Below are 16,603 nucleotides of genomic sequence, written 5' to 3'. Positions count from 1 at the left end.
GGGAAAGGGAGAACCTCTCCTAGCCTTGGATTTTCCTTTTAAGCAGAGCCTAATAAAACCAGGTAAAAATGGACTGTCCTGGGGAGTCGGCCTCACGTCGCTGCCCCACAGATCATGTCACAGACCCCTCGTCCCGTCCCCTCTGGACAGACCCAGGAGTGGTGAGGGTGCAGGAGGTGTGGTGTGGGTGGGGGCTTGCAGTGGTAGCTGCCGGCTTTCCTGAACCCCAGAGCGGGATACTCACTCGGGCATCTGAGCAGAGGGGAAAGTCATCTAAGAGGCTGCTGTTTTACAAGGTCTGGGCACAGACCTGCCCCTCCCTTCCTCCCTGGAGTTAGCATGAAGTGCACGTTAGGCTGTAATTAGGGGATCTGGGAGGAGAACTTTCCTGGTGACGCTTTGCTTTTCTTCTGCTCTTGGTGAGAAAGTGCCTCCTTCTTCCCAGGACCAGGACCTCTGCCATCCAGCGCCACAAAGAGACATTCTGCACACACACACACACACACACACACACACTCGCCCAGAGACAAACTTAAGGTGAGGAGAAAGAACGCTAGCTTCACTTGATCTCCAGCTTCCAACTTAAGCAGGACTTGAGAGCATCTGAATTTCTGGATTTCAGGACAAGGTAAAACTTCCGTAATTTTCACCCCTCTTTCTGTCATACCTGGTGCCTTTAAGACTTGATATGTACATATATAATGCCTGTATACATTAAAAAACTTTTCTTATTCTTTTCTTCAGCTTTCATTTGAATTTAACATGACACCTCAACTTTTTTTAAAGGTTCATATTGTCAGATAAAATATTGTATTGCAATAAACAGACTCAGTCTACAATTGGGGAAAGAATTAACTCTAGTACCCTGGCTTTGGCTAATGCTACTATAAATCTGGTATGCTCAGTTTCCAAGTGGTGACTTTTCCATCTGTATTTCTACAAGCATTTTTATAGCACCTGAGATGATAAAAGGATAGTATAAGCTGAAGGAAGAGCTGAGGAATGGGAATGTCCAACCAGATTTATGAGTTTTGTTTTAGGGAATATATAGGTTTATGTGGAAAAGACAGTTACTTTACTCATGAGGAATACCTGTTAGATCAATAATCTTTGAAATGTTACCATTTTTAGGTCCAGGCTTGTCTAACTAATTATGAAATTAAGATGATAGAATTATGATGTATTTCATAAGTAGAATGATGTTGATGGATAATTTTAATACACTGAAAAAATTTAAAGTCATAGTTTAGATTATTTTAAAAAGCTGCTTAAAGGAATTATTTATAGGTTGAGACTGTTTACAACTGTAAGCAAACCTGAACTCTTTGGGGCTTAGATTAAGTAGTTTTCTTCCATTGAATATGACTGTTGTGTTCAAAATAAGATGGTTTATTAATTTGAAAATAAGTTGTTTTATTTTCATTTATCACTGGAAAAATACACACAGTGGCCAGGACATTTGGGAATTTTTAGGGTGGAAAGTGTTCCTGTACATGTTCCAGCGTGATGTCATAAAATCAAACATACTGGCTGGCTTCTTGGAAGCTAACGGTTCTTAAGAAACGAAGCCTGTGAATTAATTTCTAAATGAATGTAATACTTATTCATTGCAAAGGTAGTTTCTGTAACCAGTTCTATTTGATTATTTGAGTGTACTAAATTTGCAGTAATTTCATACACATTTCAGTGACTTCAATATTTTAATGGAATCATAGAGTGGAAATATTGTTCTATGAAAAATATATCATGGTAGTTCTCTTTGAAACTTTTAACATGATATGTCTTAATTCTTACATCAGTTCTTAACTTCTGTTCCATTTATATATATAAATGAAAGAAATTTTTCCTTCCATTCAGTAATATAGAATGTATACCAATTAACTAGTGACCATTTAAGCTTTAGTCTGTAGTCACTTTTATACTACCTGTTCTTAAACATTTAATTATTTCAGCTAACAGAATGAGTTTATATATTTTTGGTGACCCCTTCACTAAATTGAAACAGCTTAAAAATAAGAAAACTACATAAGAATTAATTTGCTTAAAGCTAATTAAATGAGCAAGAGCAAACCAACAATCTCAATAGACCACTGGTCCAAAGGAGGAATGTACCCAGAGGCCAGTATTCCAAACAGGAGTGCCCTGGTGGGCCTGGGCTTTCTATGGGAAATAAGAAAGGGGGAAACATCGTGTTCTTATAAAGTGAGCCATTTATTTTCAGCAAGGGTCTGTCTCTCAGAGGAATGACTGACACTGTAATTTAGAAGTACTGAAGAGACTTTCACAGAGAAGAATCAATTCATTATATCCCTAGTGGTTTCACTTCCTTTTCCTGCCTTTGGGAACAAGTAACACATCCAGGATAAATACATTCGGAGAACGCAGAAAGATACTTTATGAGTAGACAGTCTACTAAACAATCCTGCCTTGTAGCATTTTGGGTGTGGAATATTGGTATTTTTTCAGCAGTTGAAGAATTCTTTTGAATCTTAAGGTAGCACTGCACTGTATCTTTGTAAAGATGAACAAGAGTTATATTCATAAAATTACTTTATTTTCATTTCCTTTTGCCCCATGCACATTTTATTTTCCAGATTGCATTTTTAAGATAATAAAAAATTAAAATTCCAACAAAACGTAAGGCAAATTTGAAAATAACTTTTATGTAATAGTCTCCTCCTGTTGCTTAAATTAATTTTATGACATCCTACAGCCATTACTAGTAACCTCAGTACTTAGTCTATGTCACTTAAATGTACTTAGCCTGTCATTTAAAGGTAACAAAATGCTGTTAGGGGAAGCAGGGAGGGATAGAGACCTGAATATATTTAGGATTTTAATCAACAGTGTTTAAGGAGGATTAGAGGAAACAGCTGGTTAAACAATTATTAGGTGTGGAGAGGAGGAGATGGTATAAATTAATAATGCATCTCTTTATTATTGCACTATGAATGGGAAGGTCTGTGGCAGCTAAATGTGTGAAGCATGGTCCCTGTGTGCCACCTAGTGGAGAAGTCAAAGAATGCTTCTTCACCATTCTCTTAAAATATTGTAAGATTTCATTTGGCTGACATTTCCTGAACCCTACATGCCAGACATTGGGGTAGGTGCTCAGAATGGAAAATAAAGCAAGTGACTTTTATATAATTTAAAAATCAAGGAACGACTTAACAATTTATTAAATTCCCAGTGATTGTATTTAAAATCACTTTACTCTCTATTGGATAATTTACCATCAACTTTCTGCGTAGATGAAGATATGGCTTAATCATCATAACTCGCTTATATATAGGATTTGTTTTTTACAGATATGCCATAATGTAGTTCAAGGAAAGGTGGGGAGAGTTTGACCATCCTGAATCACTGTTTTTTAAATATAAAGAAATTTCTATAAAGTTTATTGTTACTGAGTTTAGTTGAGTAAATACTAGCTTAAAAGGTTGGCACACAGACACTAACACATTTTATTACATATTCATATTTAAAATTTATTAAACAGAAAAGATAGTAGTAAAAATTGCTTTGGGATAATGAGGTAGATTTTATAAAACATTGCTCTCAAACACTAATAACTAGCATGTAAAACTACTTCATCGATACCTATTGTTTGTATGGAGTTTTGAAACAGGAACCTTGCTTCTGTTAAGTTGATATAATAGGGAAAAAATCCTAGACAAGAACAATTACATGGAAAACTGCCATTTGAAAAAAGCATTAGGATATCATAGAAGATTAATCCATCTGAGTATTGCACTGAAAGTTTTAAAAAACTTTTCTCTGGGAGATACATGAATTATTGCTCCAATTGGCTCTTTGCAAGATATATGACTTCATGGCAGTGGTGTTCGGCACATCAGCATTAATCAAGACAAGTTGTGAAATTCAGATACGAAGGTGAAATGCCTCAGTAGAAAAAAAATGATGAATTTGTTACTTGCTGAGCTCTAGAGGTGTAATCCACAAATCGAGTTAGGCCTACTGTTAGGGAATGGAAGTTTCCTGTTCAGAAGACTTTGGTCTTTTGTATGGCAGCAAAACCTACCCAGTGAAAGGAGAGCTGCTTATTAAGTCCCTTCTCATTAATGCCACAAAATTATAGCCTGTATTGATCAGGGGAGGTGGCTGGAATCAACACCATCAATCATGCAAAATAAAGCAGATTATCTTAATCTTTGTTTCCAATAGATCATTATCTACCAGGGGAAAAAACCCACATTCTGTTAATAATTTCATCTGATCCTCCTTGTGATTTAGAATGAATCACACACTCATTCTAGTGAAAGAGCTAGTGAGAGACGGCCTAATAGCAGAGCCTCTGAAAGTAGAAATTTAGTCATGGACTGGAAAACTATGTTACAAGAAATTTTAATGATTTCAGATGACTTAATGATAGTAGACAAGAACAAACTCTACAAGAGAAAAACAGCCAAGATCTCTGAAACAGTCTGATGCTGCTGGAATCTTGGTTATCTTGTTGTAGCCCCACATAATGTCTTCTCACACAGATGAAGATCCGGAAGGAGATGGCTGCTATTAAGAAAGTGCTCTTAGTTATCTTTCTCTGATACAGCCAGGATTTTTTTTAAAAAAATATCAAATGTTTGCTGAACTATTTTGAGAACCTATTCATTGTTTTATAGTTCACCAGGGTGACACCTGAGATGAGGGTATTGCTAGAAGACCAGGAGGCTATTTACAAAACAAAACCAAAAATCTACAGAGTAAAAATAACTTAGAAAACTTAAGTTCAAAGGCTGGTTCTTAGTCTGGTCAAAACAATAGAAATTTCCCCTTCTGTCCAACCTAATAATACAAAGAGAACACAATTTGTCTTGGTTGGTTACTAAACTCCGATTACTATTAGATCCAATTAAATTAAATAATATTCAAATTATGTTTATGGTAAGTATGAATTTTTCTATACTTTTTGCAAAGTTTTATGAATAACATCTTGGTTTGGTCTTCATCTATACTCTGAATTTTTTTCAACTTCACTCTGTTATTCTGAATTTTGGGGGATCATTTTACTTGATCATTCATTTGTTACTTTGTTCATTCTACAAAAATGAATTGATCACTGGCTATTTGCCAGGCACTGTGCTAGTGCTATGTGCTGGACCCTCCATTTTATACTGTGAAAACCCAGTCTAAAAATAATCAGAAAGTCAAAATTAATGATAGTGAATCTAAAATATTGTAAGATCCTGGCCGGGCGCGGTGGCTCACGCCTGTAATCCTAGCACTCTGGGAGGCCGAGGCGGGTGGATCGCTCGAGGTCAGGAGTTCGAGACTAGCCTGAGCAAGAGTGAGACCCCCGTCTCTACTAAAAATAGAAAGAAATTATATGGACAACTAAAATATATATATACAAAAAATTAGCCGGGCATAGTGGCGCATGCCTGTAGTCCCAGCCACTCGGGAGGCTGAGGCAGGAGGATCCTTGAGCTCAGGAGTTTGAGGTTGCTGTGAGCTAGGCTGACGCCACGGCACTCACTCTAGCCCGGGCAACAGAGTGAGACTCTGTCTCAAAAAAAAAAAAAAAAAATATTGTAAGATCCTGAAGTATACTTTGAGCAATAGAAACAACCCAAAAAGTTCTGGCCTCATGGTCTTAGTATTACGAGAATTTTGAACATGTATTTTTAAGAATGATTTTCCCTTGTTTGCCGTCACCTCACTAAGTGGATAAGAGCTTTGTTTCTTGGTTGGCCTGGGAAGGCTGCTCTGACACTTCAGAGCCCCAGGAGGGGTAGAGTTCCAATAGTATGTCTGCTTGTATGTACAAAAAAAAGAAAAAAAATGCATTTACACACAGTTGTCCACCATTTTGCAACTAAAATTCTGATTGAGCAAGAATGATTTAGTGCTTACCATTTGCACCAGGCAGGCGCCATGCTAGGTGTTGCATGGTAATTGGCTCAAGGAGTTCGCAAGCTAGTGGAGGAGACAGATGGACACACATCATGAATCACTAGCAACATTTGCCAAGTAGGTGAAATTTACCTTTCTAACCTCCTGGTCTCTTTCCTTTGTACTTAACCAAACTTTCCAGCCCCTCTACCTCATAAACTGAGACTCTTGCTCTCCACCCTGGCCCTCCCCCTCCCCCAGGATCTGATATTTCTCTGGTTTATTGAGGGTGTCTTGACTACACTTAATTGGCAATGAGGTTTGCTCATGCATTACACTTAAGTGTGAATGAGTTTCACTCATGCATCTACATTTCAATCCTTTTATCTCTTTAAAGTAATTGTTTTGTTTTCTGTAAAAAAAATTTAAAACATCTGGAGGGGGGAGGCTTCCCATCCTGCCACCAAAGCTTGTAATTAAGCCTGATTAGGTCCTCCAAGGTCTTCAATCTCTCACTTATCCCCACTGCATATGTGAGAACAGAGGGATTCCCTCAAGGCCTGTTTCCAGAACCTTGGAGGTCCATGGGTCCTGTTAACTACCTGCTCCTTTTAGCTAAACCTGACCAACCTGATCTTCCACCTCCCCAGTACTTTAGCCAGATGGATTGCCCCTCCCTTTGCCCCAAGGGACATCCAAAACCCATCCTGTCTGAACATTCCTGTTCACTTTGCCAAAACTCTACATCTTCTCAGCCCATCATTAAAGTGCTTTAGTTGTGGCCGCTGAACAGAGACAACATCCATAGTTTCTTTTGTTCTACCGTTTTGAGCCTTTATTGCACCCCAAATATCCAGGTCTAGTGAGCGGGAGCAGTGAGAATGGTCATATTTGGTCCAAGAACACCTCCAAGTCATGGAGCTGAAAGACTATGCATAGGGGAAGCACAGGGGTTAGCCATCATGCTGAAAATTTAGATCAAAGCCAACATGTTTTAAAAATATCTTCTCAGGTACTCAAGTGCAGTACAATTGGTTTCAGAGAAATTTCATCTTTGAGGCTCATTATAGATTCTGGAAAACTGAAAGAAAAAGAAAACCATGCTTTGGCTTTTTAAAAGTCATATTAATCAGAGATATTTGTTTAAATTTCCTTTTCATTTTATGTTTAATTAACATACAGCACAATAATAGTCATATTTTATTCAGTGTTTCAATTAATTTATGTAAATTTTTAAAAAATTATGTTCCATTAGATTATGCCACCACAGTTTGGTGCTTTTGTAAGATACTATTGGGGTCTTATAACATAAGGATGTGCTCACTACTTTTTAAATTTCTAGGACTGATGACCCTTATTTAGAGAGTTGGTTTCCTTCCCTGTCTTTTCTGCAGCCTAGAGGAGAGGGAAGATTCACCTGCATTATTCACCTGGCTGGGGGATATGAATGCCTGACATTCAGTAGGTGCTCTGTAAATGCTTACTATTGTTGCTGTCAGTGCTCAGTCTAGGGCTGAACGTAGGGCTTCCAGGGGCTCCTGGCCCAGGTGCCTGTATTTCAGATGTCTGAACACCTGGCACACCCTAGGCCATTCCCTGGCCCTGTCTTGTTTCCTTATCAATCTCCTTCCTATCCATTGGTGTTGTTAAATTTACAAACTCCTGCCAGATTTAAATGATAAGCATTAGAGTATAAAATTAATAATATAAATAAAATTAATTATTAATTTCAATACATCTCAAAATTTAAAGAAAGCAAGAATGGAGGCAGGAAACCAATTTAGAGGCCATTGAAATAGTGTAGGCGCCATCTAATTGGGTGCATTAACTGGATGTGGGAGAAAAGTCTAGGGTAGTGTGGATGTTTCAAGAGTGGATGATTATATGAAGAGGGATGCAATTGGCTAAAATTGGGAATATAGGAAGAATAAAAGTTTCTGGGAGAAAATGATGAGTCTAATTTAGGACGTACCTAGGAGACACCTGAGGACCCATAGGAGTTGAATGGATGCTATCTTAAGCACAGGGGAAAAAGCAGTCATGGCTGGAAATAGAGATTTTTGAAGTCTCTGGCATTAAAATTGTAGTTGAAAATCATGTGGAAGAGAGGAGGAGATCATCTCAGGGAAAAAGAAAGGGTGAAACAGTTGACCAAGAACTGAAATCCAGGGAAACATTTATAAGAATGAGTTTTTCCATTATTTATGCATGATTTTGACTTTCATTTTATCAACTGTAGATGTCCAAGGAGTTGGATAACAGCAATGGTTTATTCATCCTTATATCTCACAATCGTAGTCATTACTTTGCATATTGAAGGTGCCAGACATGTTTGCTGAATTAAATGAAATTAAAATGGTATTTCCGAGCCTTGATGCTCTAAAAGACAGATTTTCATAATGACAACCCTGAGTAAGACCCCAAAATGTCTGAATTGTAGTTGTTTATTCAATTTTGTCCAATACTGAGCTAGCTTTAAATATATGTTGTTGCATTTTGTTGTTTAAAAATCAGTAATCAATGTGTGGTGTAGATGGTAATTCACCAGAGTACTTGATTAACCATAGCCCATGTTGTTTAGGTTAACATATAAATGAGTTCGCCACAGAATGCAGACTAATTCAAGTCCATTTATAATTCCTTTCCTAGTTTCTTAAGTCTGAAAACTTCTAAATTTTAGGTCAGACTTGGAGTCCATAATCCTGAATTTCTCTAGCTTTCTCAGCAACTTTTTTTTTTTTTTTTTAGGTTTCCCACACCCCACCCCAATAGGATTGCTAGATAAAATACAATAAATGATTGAATAATTTTTACTATATGTATGTCCCCAAGAATGGATAGGACATACTTATACAAAGATTCTTGTTTATTTAAACTTTTAAATTTATCTGGATAGTCTATATTTTTTATTGGCTAAATCTGACAACACTACCCCCTTCTTGAAGTTACTGTGACTATAATATGCCAAACAAAGATTTCTTCATGAGATTTCTGAACACTCTACTTCTAAAGGCCAATGAATAAAGTTACATATTTTATTTTCACTAGTGAAATAAATATATGAAAAAGATGATCTAAATAAAATTGTCTAAAATATACAAATCAACATGCAAACTTACAGAGCATTTATAAGTATGGTGCTATATACCCTATATACTAAGAGCTGGTCTAAGAAGACCATAAATGTGTATTAATGATCATGTTTTTTATCTTATCTAAAATATTTTAAAATAATGTTTATATTAGAAAATTAAGCTTTTTACATTTTCCAATTTCAAGTCAACAATAATGATAAAACAAAAATAATTATTTTTAAATGAAGAACCCGTACATTCAGAAAACCTATGTAATATATAGCAGGTGTAAATTCTAACTGCACAACGTCTGAAAGGGATCTTTTCCTGTTAATTATACTATTAATATGTTGTAGTTGTGCTGCCACCTTGTGGCATTTTGTGATATTACCCAACACAACTCAATCCATTAACATGTTCAGATTGACCATTTGGTTAATGATAAAATTATTCTTCAAATGATTAATATTTTTTATTTTACCCACAAATCGGCATATACTTAAATATCAAATACTTTCAAGTATGTAATGCAAATATATTCATATTTTATTTGCAAAATTTATCCTCCTTGAGCTAATCACTAAATTATAAGTCATTCAGTACTGTATGGATTTGTTAATGTTTTATGGATAAATTTGGTTGTATCTGCATGTGTGTTCAGTTTACTTAACTTTTTTAACCTGAATTTCCCATAAACTTAGTGAACTTAACATTTCCAAAATTGAACTCACTATTTTCCTTCAGCCAAGCCTGGTTCATGTCATCTCTCTCTATATGTTAAGACCATATAATTTATTAGTCAAACCAGGACAACTTGGAGAGTGAAGGATGGTGCCTTGCTAATTCTAATAGCCAAAAAGGTATAAACAAAGACTGCCCTAAGCAAACTAGTCACTTAGGTATAAGTTAAAAACCATCATAATCCCAACAACCCAAACTAGAAAATTTGGAGTTCTGGACTACTGGTTTGGGGAACTGACTTGGAATCGCCATCCCAGATTCCCACATTCCTTCTACCTATTCATTCCCTTTCATCTTCACTTGTTTCTTTGGTGTCCATCTTGCTTGCCAATATTCTCAATGTCCTTATCCCGTTGTCTGCAAAGGAATCTTCCAGACAAAATCTTTTGTCGTGATAAATCTATCTGCCTGCCTCCTCCACACTTGCTCCAATCGTCTGGGAACTGATAGGAAAATTTCATGTCACCCTGCAGAATGGGACAACTATACAACTTTATGGGATTTGATGTCAGCTGGATCTTTCATCCTGTACAGCAGTTCCATATTTTTTAAAAGTCCATTGCTTCTCAAACTCCCGGAAACAGATGTCTAAGCCTCCCTAATTCCCACTGAAAACAGAAGCTAACTGTAAGGAACCCTCTCACTGTTCTGCCACCAAAACTAGCCTCTGGCCTGTACCCCCACATAGTCTCTCTTTTTTCTTTTCTGTTAGAACAATATTTTTTTAAAAAATCTTCTTTGCCTCTAAGGGACTAAGGCAGTCGTTGCCCCCTGAGCTCTGAATCCCATTTTGTCCTGTCTTCTTGGAGAATTGTCCATTAGGGCTTTTCTCTCTTGTATCTTCAACCTCCCCCACTCTGGTTATTGCTTCCTATTTGCATTTAATCATGGTAAAATCTTTTTTGTCTTAAAAATACAAATTTTCCCTGATCTCACATACATTCTATCTATCACTCTTTCTCCTTCCCCTCAAAGCCATAGTTCATGAGCTACTTCTGTTCACTCTCCACCCCTTCACCCCCATCCCCTCCTCAACTCATCCTGATGTGCTTTCTCCCTCAATTACTCCATTGAAATGCTCCTCAATAGGGTCACCAATCACTCATTTTCAATGTTTTTTTTTTTTTTTTTTTTTTTTAGTGCCATTTAATACAGGTGACCATGTTCCCTTCATAGCAATCTCTAGCCTTGGCTTTTTTTTTTATATATTTTGTTTTGTTTTGTTTTTTAGACAAAGTCTCGGAGCTTTGTCCAGGTTAGAGTGCAATGGTGTCATCATAACTCACTGCAACCTCAATCTCTCAGGCCCAAGTGATCCTCCTGCTTCAGCCTCCTGAGTAGCTGGGACTACAGGCGTACGACACCACACCTGGCTAATTTTTCTATTTTTTGTAGAGAGGGAGTCTCACTCTTGCTCAGGCTGTTGTCTCGAACTCCTGGCCTCAAGCAATCCTCCCGCCTCAGCCTCCCAAAGTGGTAGGATTATAGGCGTGAGCCACAGCACCTGGCCCTAGCCTTGGCTTTGTGACATCACACTTTGCTGGGTTTCCAGACTTTTTTGGTCACTCCATCTCAGTGTACATTTCAGACTTAAGAGAAGCTCACCTGGCCCCTAGAGGTCTATATTCTAATAGCTTCTGTCAACTCTATATATTCTCCCTGTGCACTTTCATCTACTCCTGTGCATTATGCTACTCTCAACTATGTGCTGATGCCTCCCTGACCTTTATATCTACCCAGAATTTTCTCCTGAGTGCCTAAACCACCTCCGCTAGGAGGTGTCACAAACACCTCAAATTCCACAAGTCCATAATAAATTCTTTCTCTTTCTTCTGAAGTTGAACCTCCCCTAGTTTTATCTAGTTCAGTAAATGACACTATTTTCTGTCCTCTCAGTTTCCAAAAACAGAAACACTGCAGTCATCCTTTGGATTCTGTCCCATAAATATCTCTTGAATATATATACACCTTTTTCCATCTCCATTAGCGTAAATCCTACCCTTCATCACTGTCCGCTCTTGCTTGAATTCCTGCAAACCTTACCCATTGGGCTCTGTGTCTCTGGTCTTGTTCCTTCCTAATGGAGCTAGGGTAATCTTTTCAAAGTGTAAATATGAAAATTTTCCACTGCTTAAAACTCTTCAATGTTTTCCCATTGCTGTAAAATTAGGTGCAAATTATTTAATATGATTTGCAAGGTTATCAGTGTCCTGGCTGTAGCTTTCCTTTCCAGCCTCATGTAAAATCACCCAGTATGCCAGCTGACAGGATGAAGTGACCAAAAAAGTCACGCTAATAATACAGAAAATAGAAATAGATCAATAGGAGATCTAAATATTAGTTATCAGACATAAGCTTTACCTGACTGATGTATTTAAGAAATTAGGTTCAATATAGAGGATTTTAGCTAAGAACTGGAAACTATAAAAAATGATTCAAATGGAAATTCTATAACTGAAAAAATACAATGACTAAAATTAAAAACTCAATACATGAGTTTAGAAAAGTTTAGACATATGGAGGAGATGATTAGTAAACTGGGAAATAGCTCAGAAAAATATAACCAAACTAAAATCTGAGAGAAAAATAAAAGTTTCTGGGGTGGGAGTGAGAGTAAAAGACACATGGGATATAGATGTTGGCATCTCAGAAGGAGATAAATAATGGCTGGGACTGTCCAATAAGTCACAAATCCAAGAAACACTACAACATCCCAACAGGATAAATGCCAAAAAATAATGAAACCCACACCTGGGCATGGCATAGGAAAACTGCTGACGAAAACAAAGAGAATATTAAAAGCTTCTGGAAACAAAAGACTTCAGACAGACTAATGAGTAGCAAAATTATCTACTTGGAAAATTTATTCTTCTTTACACTTTATAACATGCTAAAAATCAGTCGGTTGGCTTGCCTACATTCTGGGTAACTCTTATCTGTTTGGCCTGCTTTCTCTGAGAGAACAAGGTTGTCAAGCTGAGGGGAATCTCAGTGTGCCTAGTTCCCTGAAGGTGCTAGACTGAGACAAATTTTAGTGGTGACTCGGTTCCTAAAATCTGTTTTCAAATGCTGTACAGTCCTATTGCTATCTAGATAAAATTCTGGAAGCAGTTTGAGATGTTCACATCCATCTTAATCACTACATAATGTAATTTTAAATTACAAAGAGGAAATAAATATGATGATTGAGAGGTTTATCATTTATACAGGTTATTAGACAATGTTATACCTATGTAAGTCACTGAAAGGCAGGTCTTGGTAACCAAAGTAAGTGCATATTTATCACGAAGATTCCAATAATTAAAATCTCTCAGAATGTCTATCTTCTCTTTCCAAATGTTCATGCAGTTCTCCTCTAATTCTGTGCTCATGCAATTCTCGAGCAGAAATCCCTTACCACTTTATCCCTTCCTTGTCAAACCTGGCTCATGCTAGGACCATGGATATAATAATTCTTTCAGGCAACCTTGCATCATGCTGTTAGCTGGAATTAATCACATCTTTCTCAATTCTCTCTTAATACCTTCTTTGTACCACCCTTGCTTCACATACTTTTCTATGTGTGATAGTGTAATCAATTGTTGAACTGTTTTTCAAGTGTCCTTGTTAGTAGTTTGTTTTATCCATCTTTATGTCCTTCAAAATTTTGAGCTGAAAGGTTAGATTTGGAATCATAGATTTCAAAAGACCTAATCTGTTCCAACCTCCCACCCACTGTAAGAATCCCCATGTAATACAACTGACAGATGTTTGTTGATCTGCTTCAACACCTGCAGTGGCAGAAAGCGCTATGTATTTCACAGGGCAATTCATCTCACTTTTAGATGACTTATCAGCAAGTTCCTCCTGACATTGTGCAAAATCAGCTTCCTTAACTTCCATCCACTTGGTCCAGTTCTGCCTTACGAAGCTACATGGAATAAGTTTAATATCTTTTCCATATTTGGGCCATTTATTTCTAAATGCAAAATGTTATGTTTTTTTTTTCTGTAAAATTATGTTATTTGGGGCACATCGTTCCAAACTCTGCAGATGGTTTTATTTCTCCTAGCTTCCAAGCCACATTGCAATTACTCTAGTATTAGTTTTATAGCCCATATACATGCTTTGAGCCTTGAATCTCTAAGACTAAAAAAAAAAAAATCTTATTTATATTAGCCTCACTTGAAAGTAAACTTCTTGACTGATAGTGGTGGCAGAATTATAGAAATGAATAAGATAATGTCCTTGTCACTGGCAAGGTCTCCTTTTATTAAACAAATAGCTAGTGCACCAGAGAAATGGAAAATAAACGTCAACGCAGAGTTGAAAACCTTTATTTTGAAAATAGAAGGCATTGATTATCTGCACTCTTTTATTGTGTCCTTATTTTAATATGTATGGTTACTATTTCAAATTAATCTTCAGAGAGCAGAATGAAAAGAGCATTGCACCATCATTCAATATCTGCATTCGTAAACTGATAGGTCATAGCAAAAATTGAAACCTAGTTTGGTCTAATAGTTATTATGAAAGAGGGTGCATTAACTGGCCAAAGGTAAAACAAAATAGTTTGAAGTTTTTGAGATCTAAACATTAAAGGAAAATGCCAATTTACTATAATTGGTATAAGGCAAAGTGTGATCTTAATTCATATACCTATACCTTCTTTGCAAATATGCATTCTTCCTTTCTCTACATCCCTCCTTGCCTGCACCTGGGTGACACTGTCCATGCTGAGGATGAGAGGTGAATAATATGAGACTCCTGCATGATATACTATACACCTTGAATGGTGATGGATGTTATTCTGGACCAGTAACTGTCACCTCAAACTGGTGGGTAGGAAGGGAGTCCTTCAGAGATGAGACATGGGCAGTAATTGGGATACTATGTTTCCCACTTTTTAAAAATCTTAGTTTCTATGCAGTATGGTAGTAGATAAGTGTAGTTTTCAATAAAACATTTGATTTAACGTACCAGAAGGAAAAGTTTGAGTACTGTGCTCTTAACGTTAAAGTAGCAGTATAGTTTGCTTCATGCTCCTATCACTATCAACGTTTTAACTGGTTGTTAATTAAGCCTATTATCAGAAACTATGGAACAAGATTAATTTAATACTAAATATATCATATCAGTTATTTCTTTGTTTACACATTTTATTTATGTAACAGAATGTTGCAATGAATCACAAATCTGAATTTTGGTGTATGGGTGAAAAGGGCAGGAAACTTAAGTTTGAATGGATGATAAAAACATTTTCCAACATCTGTGCCCAGATACACAATTGGAAAAATATCTAAGAATACATAAAATGTGCCTTACAGTAAAGTGACTGTGAAGTTTAGATATTAACACAATTATATTCATGCTCTGGGTTACGTTTATAAGCTTTGGATTAAAGAAGATCTCTGAGAAGCAGAGCAGCTCTCTACCTAGTCCATAGGATTTGTGCTAGAAGTAAAACAAAGGTATTGTGGGTCCTGATAATTTATGATCTAAACTGCACATTTGCTCCTTAAGGACGCCCAGCAGAAGAAGTGTCATTTAGAGTGAGCAATCTCTATGCAAGTTGCTCTAATAAAGTAGTCACCATACAGTTTTAACAAGAATTTTAGACATATCTGATAAAAAATAATCTCCTTAATAGTTGATTGTTGGTAAACTACCTTGCACTGAATATTTTACATTTACTTGGCTATTTCATAGTTTTCGAAACCTCTTCATTTTATAGTATACTTTGAATGACATAATTTACTTTTCATTGACTTAGCATTTGTTTTTCATCAGTGGCCAATAATTTATATACAGCAATGACTTTGATTTTTCATATCTAATATACTACATAAAATTGAAAATTTATTTAACAAGTTTTTTAAAAATTTAAAATAGCATATTCTCTACTAAAAGTATATTTCCTGTTAGTCAAAAGATGCTTCTCTTTAAATAGAATTGAACATCATGTATAAGTTACTGTGTTAGAAGAGTTTTGGGGAAATATTTTATATCCATGCTGATGAAGTTCAAATTATTTCAGTTATTTTAGAGCTTGAGCTATGGAGTCAGATAGACTTGGATTCATATCCCAATTAAGATTTTTACTATGTACCAGTTCTGTACCTTGTGCAAATCACTTAAATCCTGAATTTCATTATTCATTAGAAAACATATTTATTGATAGTATTTGCCTCATAGTGTTTGTAGTTCTGAGAATCTACCAAGATATATACGTAGGGCACCATGGAAAGTAATGAAAAATCGGCAGCTATTTATATTATTTTCATAAACTACTACCAGGGGAACTATAAGTGAATATTTATATAACAATAATGGCAGAAGAAATCATTGAGAAAATTACTGACAGATTTAGTTACATAAATGTTCACAAATTCTATACCTAAAAAAATTACTATAAAGGGAAATTTTTTCAACATATGCTGCAAAGAAGTAGTATCCTTAATATACAAAGTGTTCTTAAAAATCAACAGCAGATTTTTGACAAGAGTACCAAAAAAATTCAATAGGGAAAGCATATTTTTATTTTTCAATAGATGATACTATGACAACTAGATAACCACATACATAAAACAAAGTTCAACCCTACCTCACACCATACACAAAAATTAATTCAAAATAGATGAAAGACCTAAATGTGAGAGCTAAAACTATAAAACTTAGAAGAAAACATAGGTGTAAATATTTATGACATCGCATTAGGCAATGGTTTCCTAGATATGATGCCAAAAGCAAGCAACCAAAGAAAAATTGATAAATTATAATAGATTTATCAGTGCTTCAAAGGATAACATCAAGAAAGCAAAAATACATCCCATAGATTGGGAGAAAGTATTTGCAAATCATTTACTAATAAGGGTCTGATATCCAGAATATATGGAGAACTCTTACAAATGGCCAATAAACACATCAAAAGATGCCCAACATCATTAATCATTAGGTAA

At 36.1% G+C, this 16,603-nt stretch overlaps 1 protein-coding gene across 1 annotated transcript in view; it reads left to right on the top strand.

Moving 5' to 3' along the window:
* Positions 1 to 561: 561 nt before the first annotated feature.
* HAPLN1 (hyaluronan and proteoglycan link protein 1) overlaps positions 562 to 16,603 on the top strand; it is a 75,817-nt gene continuing 59,775 nt past the window's right edge. The window contains exon 1 of the mRNA XM_069492562.1: positions 562 to 628. The gene's annotated coding sequence lies outside the window, so the exon portion shown is untranslated. The remainder of the gene's footprint in view (positions 629 to 16,603) is intronic.

This window comes from Eulemur rufifrons, chromosome 17 (genome assembly GCF_041146395.1).
Source record: "Eulemur rufifrons isolate Redbay chromosome 17, OSU_ERuf_1, whole genome shotgun sequence".
In the NCBI taxonomy this organism is placed as follows: domain Eukaryota; kingdom Metazoa; phylum Chordata; class Mammalia; order Primates; family Lemuridae; genus Eulemur; species Eulemur rufifrons.
Note: the sequence above shows the minus strand (reverse complement) of the source record. Positions and strands in the feature narration are given on the sequence as shown.